This window comes from Peromyscus leucopus, chromosome 6, assembly GCF_004664715.2.
Source record: "Peromyscus leucopus breed LL Stock chromosome 6, UCI_PerLeu_2.1, whole genome shotgun sequence".
In the NCBI taxonomy this organism is placed as follows: Eukaryota; Metazoa; Chordata; class Mammalia; order Rodentia; family Cricetidae; genus Peromyscus; species Peromyscus leucopus.
Window position 1 is genome coordinate 42809761 of NC_051068.1, and position 12511 is coordinate 42822271.

Consider the following 12511-nt stretch of genomic DNA (forward strand, 5'->3'; position numbering starts at 1 on the left):
GATGTGTGTATTTTTTGCATAACGTCTATGTAGTTCTTTGTTGATAAACTTTATAAGTCGTATTATTTAAACCCATGTAAGTCTGGTGTGTGCTTCATGGTTTCTGTGTGTTCATGTATGTATCAGTCCTGTTATATCTGGAAGATGCTGTTTCCTTGGAATCATCCACCACCTCTGACTCTTAGAGTATTTCTCTTCTTCTCATAGATCCCTGATACTTGAGGGGAAAAGTTTGATACTTCAGGGGAAGATTTGGTACTGAGTGCTCCAAAGTTCCTCACTCTCTGCACCTTGTCCAGTTGTGGGTTAATTATCACCCCTGGGTTAATTACTATATGTCACAAACAAGTTCTCTGATGAGTCATAAAACACTGATCTATGGTCATAGAAACATGTCATTTGTAGTCATGTTATTGCTGTATTCTTTTAGCAGAATAATAATAGGTTTTCCTCTAGGGCTCAAGGCCTATCTTGTCTCAGGTTCTTGGCCGTATTAGTAGTGTTCCATCTCATGGAGTAGGCCCTAAGTCAATTTTAAAAAGTGGTTGCTTTCTCCCACAACATTTGTACCACTACTGTTATCATTCCCGGCATCCTCCAGGCACTTCTGGGGTCCCACAACTGTGCACACGCCATCAGCATTCAGGCAAAATGCCTAGTCACCCCAGGGCTTTATGTCCTGTGCAATCTATGTGCATGCACAATGTGGCCACATAATCTATGTGCATGTGTGGCATGGCTACATAAGCCTCATTCGCTGAGCTACCTTTAAAAGCAGGCCCACCATCCTACCCTGTCTTCCACATTTTTTTTTTCCAGACAGGCCTGTGCACCCTACTTTTTCCCTTTTTCCTCATCCCCTGTCAATAAACTCTTAAAGTGAGTTTCATTGCATATTTGTGGTCCATTCTTCCAGTGGTAAATACAATTATTGCACCAGTATAATTTGGAGACAGGTTGCTGTTATTTGTAGTATTTGTAGCTGGGTGGTATTGGTGATTACCTTTCTCCGCTGATAGCATGCAGAGTGTACCTTCTAGCACCATGAATGCTAGTCAACGTGGGTAAAGCTCAGTTGCTCCATGTTTGATCATACAAGTAAGTGGTATCTTCAGTCACAGGGCCTGTCCATCAGGTAGGTTGTGGAGAGTAACCATTAGCCTTGGCAATAGCCTATGATTTTTTTGTTTTTTTTTTTTATTAATAAAAAAGAGGTGAGTTATTGGGGTCCATGCTGGTTAATCAGAGAGACAGAATAAGCCACAGCTATCTCACTCGCGGATCCTCAGCTGTCTTGTTCCTCAGATGGAGGTTTTTCTCATCTCATGGCTCTTGCTGTGCGGAAAGTGATGCTTACGCAATGCTTAACTTTTTTTTTAGCTTTATATCTTTTTTTCTAAGGGAGGGGGAAGCTTAATGCTTGTTCTTGGCTAACTCAAGGATAGGCTATCTCTTCTGGATAAAGTGTGAACAATGATTAGTTTTTTTCTATATTTTTGAACTACAAATCAAGGATTTTCTATCTCTATTGGAGTGTGGGTATATCAACCACACTCAAGGGCAAGATCCGAGCTCAGAAGTAGTTGGACAACACAAAGTGGCCTGTGGCTTTATTGTGCAGCCTTTTGTTTCATTTGTGTACTTTTTGTCTTACTTTTCTGTTTGTTTAGATTTTCATTTGTTTTGAAAGAGAAAGAACATGAAGTTGGGTGGGGTTGGAAATGGGAAGGATCTGAGAGGAGGTGGAGGAGGGGAAGAAGACAATCAAAATATATTGTGTGAAATTTTTTTTTAAACATAATTTTTGTATTCTTTGGGAATCTCACATCATGCACCCCAATCCCACTCATTTCCCAGTCCCTTTGTATCCTTGTAGTGCCTTCCCTCAAAGGAAAATTTACAAAGAAATAATAAAAACAAAGTAAAAATAAAAAAATAAAAATATTAGTTAAAAAAAACAAACAAACAAAAAGCAAACAAAAATACTTCACTCCTCCTCCATTTTCCTTCCTCTCCACTACCTCTTCATTTGCCTCAGTGGCACTGGGAGCTGCTGTGTATCATGAAGTACACTCTTGTTCAAACAGCTTTACTTGCAAACGTTCATTGTGTAAGGTGTTTTTGGTCAGGCCTCTGGCTTCTGGTACACCATCAATACTGGACCTTCACTGAAACTCCTCTTGGATATCCTGCTATTACCCAGAATCATGGAGATCTTCCTGTGGCTATGGTTCAGCAGGACCAGTCCCTTCACGTCCTCCATCAGGTCATAGATGAGGTAGATGCTGGGGTGGGCCAACTCAAAGACCTGGATGTGTGCCTGGGTGATATCTGAGTTGGTCAGTCCAGGTTGTTGGGACTACCCCCATCAGGTGAGGGACAGAACCAGCTCTCCCATGCAGGATGATCTAGGCCTGCTATCCCAGGGCTGGCAAAGGCCGAGTCAGCTCTCTGGTGAGGAGCTCTCTGGCTCTCTCCCGGCCAGTAAGAAATGGGGCCAGCCCAACAAGGCCCTCATACCTCAACGCATGGTTCAAAACATGGTTCAGCACATAGTTCACATGGGCCCCCATTGTAACATAGGCAATGGATATACATCAACACAGACCCCAGGTGCAGCAGGATTATAGACCCAGACATGGTCCCCAGTGACAGTTCAGTCCAGGATGATACCTTGGCCCTGGGTGGCAGCACAGGCCATTTAGATTGGCATGACCCTGGCAGCAGCATGTCCCTCAGACCCCAACAGAGACACAGGTGGTGGCCCAGAACCTGGGCATACCTCTCATCCTTGGTGGCAACATGGGCCTTGGATATCAAGATAGACACTGGCTGTGACAGGTCCACAGACCCAGACATGGTCCTCAGCAGCAGCTCGGGCCAGATGTTACCATGGCCCCAGGTGACAGTACAGACCATTCAGATCAGTATTGCCCAGGTTACAGGGTGTCCCTTGGACATCAACATGGCCCCAGGTAGTGGCCCAGAGCCTGAGCATCAGCACAGCTTTTGGTGATAACAGGTGCCATGGACTTCAACACAGACTTTGGCTGCAGTGAGACCACATGTACAAACACAGCCCTCTGCTGCAGCACAGCCCAGATGTCTTCATGGCTCTGGATAGCAGTGCAGGCCACTTAGAGTGGGGTGGCCCCTGTGGTAGCATGGCTCTCAGGCACCAACATGGCCACATGTGGTGGTCCAGACCCTGAGCATCCTCACAGTCTTCAGTAGTAACAGGGGCCACAGACATCAATGCAGACCATAGCTGCATCAGGGGCATGGACCCAGACAAAGCCCTTGGCAGCAACCCAGGTCTGGACATCACCATGGCCCCAGGTAGCAAGCAGACACAGGCGTCACACATCAACCTTTTCCTCGATGCCTTCATCACTTCAGATATGACTCTCTCCATAAGACATGAACCATTCTGCCTCTCTCTCCCATTCCCCACCATATATTCACTCACCATATATGAATGCTCATGAAAAAATAGCAAAAAAAAAAAAAATCCATAGTATCAATCATTCATAGTAAACTATCCTGCTTTATGAGGGCTTTTTAGCCACAGACTCCCTTGTATATATTTCAAATATCAACTCGTTTAATGGTTGAGCATGTTTCATTGATGAAGAACTGAAACATGCTTTCTCACACAGGTAGGAAGAAAGGGTGCTTCAAGTCTGGCTCAGAGCCAGCTCAGCTGCTGCTTTCAAACTAATGGAAATTAGCTGGGCGGTGGTGGTGCACGCCTTTAATCCCAGCACTTGGGAGGCAGAGGCAGGCGGATCTCTGTGAGTTTGAGGCCAGCCTGGTCTACAAAGCTAGTTCTAGGACAGGCTCCAAAGCTATAGAGAAACCCTGTCTCGAAAGACAAAACAAAACAAAACCAACAAAAAACAAACTAATGGAAATTGAAAACAAAAACCCCTTGCCAAGCATAACTGATTGTAATCATTTCTACAGGCTTAGAAAATGTTTTCTACTTGTCCTGAAAACATCTAAACTTTCCTATGAGTCTTCCACTGAAAAGGTAGGGGTCGAAGTTCTGCAGGTCTGTAACTGTGGAGACCTCAGTCTCTACCTCCTTTCTGCCCCTGCTCTGAGCCCCATTATGGCTTCTCTTCTGTCTTCTTCTCCTGGCTTGCAAGCTTCTTCCCTCTCTGGCATGTAGATGTATCACCCTGGACAGCACTTGGTGGATGGAGGAGAGAAACATCAGTGAAAGTATGTCATTACTTTACTGTTGTTGGTCTAAGTGAAGGGATGATATGGCGTAAGCAAGGGGAATTCTTAATATTTACTTTGCCGAAAGTTCTAATCCTTTAAAATGAATCTACTCTAAGGAGGTCGGTGGTGATTTAAAGGATGACAAGTACGTCCCAGTCTAAGCCTGCAAAGTCAAATAAGGCAGAGGTCAGCCCATGTGACTGCTACTCACTTGGGCTGTGGCAGACACAGGTGAGGAGCAAAATATTTAATGTTGAATTTTAGTCAAGTTAAAAAGCCTGCTCAATTAAGTTAGGCAAGTCTGGAACAATTTGGAAATGTGTTTGAAATATTTCAATCATAAATTTTATGAAAACTATTTCAGTCATAAATTTTATAAAATCTGAGTATAGATTATGTATTTCTGATGAGATTTTAGCTTTCTAGTTTAATTTCCTTTAAGTTTAAAATATTATATTTACTTCTAGATTTCAAAGTTTCATTATGAAAAAAGAAGGTAAAATATCTCAGTAATTTTTGTTACACATTGATATGATCTGTGAATCATGTGATATAGGATAACACATTGAAATATTGTACCTATAGTTAAATATAATAATGTATTATTAAAATTGATTTCATCTTGATTTTTTTGTTTTTTTCTAATATAGCTACTTGAAAATTTTGAATTACATATGTATCTATGGGATATTTCTATTGGACAATTCTTCTGTACCTTTTACAACTTATTAAATTATAACCAAAATTTTTAGAACATAGCAAGCATCAACTAAAGTTAGTTACTTTTATTTATTTATTTTAAGGCAGGATTTTATGTAGCCTAGGGTGGACTTGAACTTTTGCTCTCCCTGCCTCCATCTTCCAAGTGTTGAGATTTACAGGGATGTGCTACCATGTCAGTTTTATGTGGTGCAGGGGATCAAACCCACAGTCTTGTGAATGCTGTGGCCTTGTGGCAAGCACTCTACTAACTAAGCTACATCCACAGCCCTTTGGGTGGCTTTTAAACAGATAAATTTTCGTAAATAGAAAACATTAAGACTTACCCTATGTACAATTCAGAATCACTGGGTTTGTTAAGTATTACATCATCGTGCAAAAAGTAAGATGTGGGATTCTTGAATTTCTCATAAGAATTAATATTCTTCCCTTGGTGCTAAAAGTTATGGCTACTTTTACAGGTGTATTTACAATTATACACATGGAAATTCCCAGTCATTGTAGCAGGAACCCCCTCCAAAAACAGCAAAGGAATTCATTGTGGGAACTTTCAAAATTGGTATTAAGAAGCAGTGTACACTTACCTGAGCTTGGTAAGTGAGCCCACAGCTTCAGAACAAGGTTTCCTGTGGGTGGATGGAGGGTGTGTGATGTGACAGTCTCACGCATACATTCTTATTTCATTACGATTCGGCCATAGACTGTTTGTTTCTTCCCCTTCACCACCTCAAATAAAACACCCACCACATCACAACACACTAGGGGCATCCCGCCAAGTGAGTGGGAAGTTCAAGGAGCTCCCTGTTGCTGTCAGATGGAGAGAGAGCCGCCAAGACAGGGGATTCCTCCTGAGATCCACTGACTCTAGAGTTCTCCGTATGCAGGTCCCACCGCTGCAGCATTTCAGTCAATGACGGAAGGTTGAAAGACACACTGCTTTTCCAGCCAGCTTCTGCTATCATGGGAAAAGACACTTCTCTATTGCACAGCCAGGACTGGAAACTTCTGGAGGAACCTGAAGTGTGCTTTGTGGGTGATGATAAAGCCCCAAGTCAACTGCAGATTCCAGTTGTGCTGCATTCTGCTCTGTTGTTTGCTCAGATAACCCAGAGAAAGGGAGCTTTGAGAATTTCTAAATTGAAAGCTAGGAGCTTCTGGGGGTTACGAGAAACTTAGTGTGGGAAAACCAGAGAGGCTGGGTTTAGTTAGTACCTGACTGGTATGTCATCCATCCCTCTGTGTGACTCTATTGTTCCATCAGCAACTTGGGCAGATGATCTCCGACCCTGCCAGGACCAAAGGAGTAGTGCCAACTAACCTTTGAACGAGTTCTTGAAGCTTATAGTATTTTCAAAATGAAAACAGAATCGGTTTGTTTTAGGATCACTGTCCTGCCTGATGTGTTTCCATCGGAAACTGGCTGTGCCGAGAGAAAAGGTTGTCCACTCACTCTTAAGTGATGTGCTGAGACAGAGTCCCATGTACTCCTAAGTGAGCGCTGGCTGGAGCCATCGTTTCTCTCGTGTGACACTCCAAACTTTGGAGAGTAAATGCTGACATGGAGGGGAAAGACAAAATTTCAGAGTCTGAGGTTGAAAATCAAGTTCCTCAAATAGGCTTGAGTGTGGATATGGAGGAATACGGACGTTATATTGAATACCGGATGAGTTTTGTTTTGCTTTTGTCCCAACATTTGTTCAGTGTCTCAGTTAACCGTGGCATTCCAGACAGGTCAGCGCGCAGGCCCATTGTTCTGCCAGGGAGCGTGTGCAACAGTGTCTGTGAGGAGGAAGCTGTCCAGGCAGCATGGCTGCTTCCGCCTCCTGCTCTGGGATGTCTCCTCAGGGCCCGCAGTGGCCACTGCATTAACAATGCAAGACAGAATCTCAAGCTGTGGCTCCCGTTTCCACATTGCTAAATAAATGCTGTAAATAAATTAGAATAATGGATTCTTTGGTGAACTTTGATCTTTATAAAAATAATTAGGTATTTCCAATTTTTTCTTTAAAAATGCTGGTACAAGTAGGAGTACACTTTTTTTTTAATTTGGTTTTTCGAGACAGGGTTTCTCTGTGTAGCTTTGCACCTTTTCCTGGAACTCACTTGGTAGCCCAGGCTGGCCTCAAACTCACAGAGATCTGCCTGGCTCTGTCTCCCAAGTGCTGGGATTAAAGGCATGCGCCACCATCACCCACCAGTAGTGCACTCTTAAAAATCTTAAACAAATTGCCTTTCAGAAATCCATCTGTATGATACATTATTAATCTTCACAGTGAAATGTGAGTTTCTACAAATCAAGCCCGACAGACACTGGATATTCATCCATGCCATTTCAAATGCAATGTCCCAAGGCAGCCAGCTAGGGATGCCTTAGATCTCTCACATTTGGTACTGTAATGAAATGTTAACTAGACATAGATGATTATTGAATGTATAGCTTTCATTTGGATGTTGTGCACATCGTATAGTATGCTTAAGGTTATAAGTTTTATGGTTTGGACAGCTGAATAGAAAGCATACCCAGTCAAGTTAGGTCATCACACATTGTAGTTCCTTTGTTTTCTAGAACCAGGGGGCATCATTGCATGTTCTTTTCATCCCTTCCTGGCACTCATCTAGTTTTTGCTTGGGGTGGAGATATTTGTGGTTATACTGAATTGATGGAGTTATTTCAGTTTTCCATAGAGACAATGATGCACCTTTGGACAAACAAATGACAATAAGGAACCCGGGAACAATGAGACCTTTTTATTCTGTCTTTGGGCTCCTTCTAATCCTCCTGTAGTTTATCACCCTCCTCACTACATCTTCAGGAAGTGATGGTTGATGTTTTTAACTTGCTCTTTTTGGCCTAGGTGATTTGATTCTTTTTTTTTTTTTTTTTCCGAGCAGGTTTCTCTGTGTAGCTTTGCGCCTTTCCTGGGACTCACTTGGTAGTCCAGGCTGGCCTCGAACTCATAGAGATCCGCCTGCCTCTGCCTCCCGAGTGCTGGGATTAAAAGCGTGCGCCACCACCGCCTGGCTGGTGATTTGATTCTTAAATGCCATTAGAGACATCAACAGTGAAGCCACAGTAGGGAGCCTATAATATGTCCCATAGGTCCTGGCCTCCCAGCACTCATCCTTCCTGCTGTCTCCTCCCTCTGAAGGTGGTCTGTAATCAGTGACTTGATTTGAGCTGATAGAGTTGGGTAGAAGTGCTGTTCCATGAGATCGGGTCACAAAAGGCCGGCTTCCTTCTTGCTGACCTTCCTCTTTTCTCTCTGATAGGAGCAAGTCTCCATGTTGTATGCATCTCCAAAGAGAGGCTCAGATAGCAGGAACTGAGGAAGGCCTCTGACTGAGAGTCAGAGAGGAGACAAGGCATGACGACATCCCAGGGAGTTTAGGAATGGGTCTTCCCTGGTTAAGGCTTGAGATGCAGATGGCTCAGGTCAGTATCTTGACTGGCTTTATGACAATACCTGAGCTAAGTCCCACTTGGATTCTTAATCAACAGGAATGGTGCCACAACAAATAACCCATGCCATTAGACTTGAGTGACACAGCAATGCACATCAATACAGCCTCCAACACTAGTAATACCACAGTCACTCTTTTCTGTTAGCATCATGAGGTCAAGATCTGGTTTAATGCCCCCTTCTATGTCTGCCACTCAACAGGCTGCTGGGCAAATATAGACACTCAAAAAGGTTTGGAGAAATAAAAGAAGGAAAAAAGCCAAAAAGCAAGAGGATAGTGAAAAGTTAGCATCAATGAAAGAGTGGAGACTTGAGTTGTAGTTACCTAATAGGACTGAGAATGAAGTCAACTGCCCTAGACTTTTATGCACTCAAATGATTTTGCTTCCTGTCTTCATTAGGTTATCTATTGCTGTGACAAAACATAATGAGCAACAGAATCATGGGGAAGAAAGGGTTTATTTCTTCTTACAACTCTCAGGTCACACTCTGTCAGTGAGGGAAGTCAGAACAGGAACCCAAGGCAGGAACTGATAAAGAAGCCATGGAGGAACTCTGCTTACTGTCTTGTTCCTCATAGCTTGCTCAGGTTGCTTTTTTACACAACTCAAGGGTGCCAGCACCCACAGTGGACTGAGCCCTCACACGTCAATCATTAATCAAGAAATTGCCTAACAGATGTGCCTGCAGCACCGTCTTCTGAAGGCATTTTCTCAATTGAGATTCCTCTTCCCAAACAACTCTGGCTTGTAGCAAGCTGACAGGAAACTAACCGCCCATGCTTCCACTTGTGACATAATTGTATATTTGGTGAATTGCCTAACAAATTTCACATGGCAGGGTTCTCCTCTTGGACATGTGCTAGACCCTTCAAAGAGCTTTGTTGAAGGTGGGGATGTCCATTCTGCTAGGTGGCTGGGCCAGCTGTCCACGTGTGCTCCTGGAGGGAAGTATCAGCTCTTTGAAGGTGGGCAGCCTACAAATGGGCTTGGTGATGGAGCCAACTACGCACTGCTGAGGACTCTGGGACAGAGGCAAGTCAGAGGGCAGGACAGACAGCAGGGCTTTGTGAACGTCACCTGGTTATAGGAAGGACTACTCCCCAGAAAAGTTCTACCCTCTGTCCAGAGTTTTCCTCCTGCTGTTAGAGAATGTTTTCCTTTCCACCTGAGCAGCCCACAACATCAAGAGAATGTGGAGTAGATACACAGATGCTCACCTTCAGACTTGGAGGGAAGAGCTTTGGGTGGAGATGGCTTTTGAAGGATTGGTGATCTGATGTGAGGAGGATTCTGGACAGCAGTCTTCAGAGGGTAAAAGGAGAGACCTGAGGGAAGTGGGAGAGCTTGGCACTGATCTCAGTCTAAAAGGAGCCATAGATGAGGGTGACTGGCAGATGCTCTCATAGACCTGTTTGGGGAGGTGAGGCCGACTCCCACATCATGGCCCAGGATGACAGCAGTGTCTCCATCTCTTACCACAGCCTCAGTTTCCTGCTCCTCACCATGGTTTGAGCCTGGTAGAGCTTCCCAGGGTTCTGCAGGCCGTTAATGTGGCACAGAGACCACACACTGTAAGAGGGTAGCAGAGAACCCAAGGACACTCCATTGGTGGAATAGGGTATGACAAGATCAGCACTGATGGAGACTCAGGGCTGAATGGGAAGAACAGTGGTTCAGCCCAAACTTGCCCCTGCACCACAGGAATCCTTCAGAAAGAGGCAGGGAAAGTCACTGAACTCCTAAGCCACAGAGTGAGAAGTAACGAATGAGCTCAGACACAGAGGCATGAAGAACATCACAGGTCTCACTCAGCTCAGCTGGTGCAGTGAGATGCTCAGCTACCCCAGGGCCTCTCATTTGTCAGGAGGGCAATTAAGGGAGGTGTGGGGAGAGGGGAGCTTCTCCAATAACCGAAAACCCCAGGCCTGTCCACTTCCAAAGGGTTGGGGGCATTCTGTTTTGGTCTCTCTCTCTCTCTCTCTCTCTCTCTCTCTCTCTCTCTCTCTCTCTCTCCCTCTGTGTGTGTGTGCGTACTAGTTCAGTCTGTATAATGTTAATTGTATGTATGTTTTCAGGGCTGACCACTTGAGACCAGACATCCAGTTGGTGTGCTTTTCCTTGGGAAAGACCACTTCCACTCCAAGCTCCCCTCGGTTTCTTATAGCTCTCTGAGTAGGGTTGAGGCCTCACAGGATTTTCTCCCTCCAGTTTGGCGTGTTCACTTGGTGTCATCCTTGTTCAGCTCACACTTGGGAGGTCATGTTGGTGAGACGTTTTGGGTGTAGTTCCTGACATCACTAGGAGACCCAGTCTCCCAGCAAACTCCCTGATCGCCTGGCTCTCACAGTCTCTCTGCCCCGTCTCTGGCAATGCTCCCTAGAGAACTTTCAACCCTCTGGTTCTTCTAAGCCCTGAGCTCCTGCTGCCGTCCTCAAAGCCAGGAAGGAAGAGCCTGCTTCTGTGGACTTCCCTCTGTAGGAAGCCAGTGCCAGGGGCAGGGCAGGCACAAGAGACTTGAAGTAGAAGCTGGGGCAGAAGGCGTCCATCGAGGGCCTCAGAGCCACCGCTTTATTGGAAGATCCTTGGGAAGCCAAGGGCAGTTTGAACAGGGACCTATGGTTTGCTGTCCTATGGAGCTGTAGTTTTAGGGGACATTATCTGGACAGCCTTTTCCAGGGTGCTGCCGGCAAGAGGCAGGAAGGTGGCTCTTGCACAGTCCCCAGTGGCTGGAATATCACAGGCACAGGGTTTCCAGATTTCTCTGTTTCTTCATCATGCCTCCGAGTAACCTCCGTCAGGCAAACGGGAGAGTTCCTATAGCTTGGCTGCCACCTGTGTTATTCAGTGTAACACAATGCAGCGTTTAACAATTCAGGAGCCCAAAATGAAGCACATCACACAGGCTTTCTCAGTCCCAGTGTCCTCTGTAAACAAGCAAACAGAAGCTATGAGCTGCAAAGGACCAGGGAGGTTCATCATGTTTGATAGAAAGCATCCTTCCAAGTACTCAATTTTTGAGTGAGATTTTTTTCCAGTGGAGAGACCCATCAGGAACAGGTGTGAAGGCGGGAAGCTCCATTACTGTCAGCAGGGGAGGCCTGGTCTTAGGTCCATTCCTCCTGGGGATCAGATGCCTCTTGGGGATCAGATGCCTCCTGGGGATCAGATGCACTCACAGCAGCTCAACAACAGTGCGATTCAGGAGGAGGATGTCCCAGAGGTGTCACCAGACTGGATGACATCCTCTCCTCCCCTTTCCCCTGTGAGCTTCAGATCCAGTTACTGCAGTCTGTCCGAAGCTTCACTTGGGGTGGTGCAGGTATTCCACGCCTCACTGGAACACTCACATAGTTTGTCTCTGAACACCCATTTCTTGGCTCAGTAAAGGACATCACTGTCCCCAAACACACGTACTAGAAACTTGGGCAGAGACTTTCTCAATCTCTTGCACCCAGTTTCCTCCTAAGGTAAGCCAGCCCCATCTCCAAAGTTCATGTCGACATCAGCTACTGCTCCGACTCTGCAGCCCCTGGGCTAACCTGGCCACTGACAGCTCTCGTCTGGATGGCTGTCCAACCCCTTGTCTAGTCTCTTTCCTCTACAGGAGTTCTCCCACCCATGGCCTCTGCAGTTTCTGTCCATTGTCTGCATGGTCTTCTCGACCCTTGACTAGCTGCTCAGTTTAGGCCCGAGTTAGATAGGTTAGCATCAGTCTACACACACACACACACACACACACACACACACACACACACACACACACACACGAGTTCTTTTTGTGACTTTCTATCTCAGTCTCATTCTGTACTTTCCCCTCTGAGTTCTTATTTCAGCCTCTTTCATTTATCTTATTAATGTGTTTGATTTTGTCAGTTTGTGTCAGGACAAAGGATTTCTACGCATCCTGTTCTCTTCAGCTCCCCAGTGTCTGAAACACTGCCTGACCTCCATTTGGTCATCTTGATAGTTTTCCCAAGTTAAAAAAAAAAGTAAGGCAAGGAAAAGAATCCTAAATACCACCCCTGTGTTCTAATTCCATTGACTCTTCCTGTTGGATCCACACTGCATGCATGGTGAACAGTCTCTCTTGGAAATGTC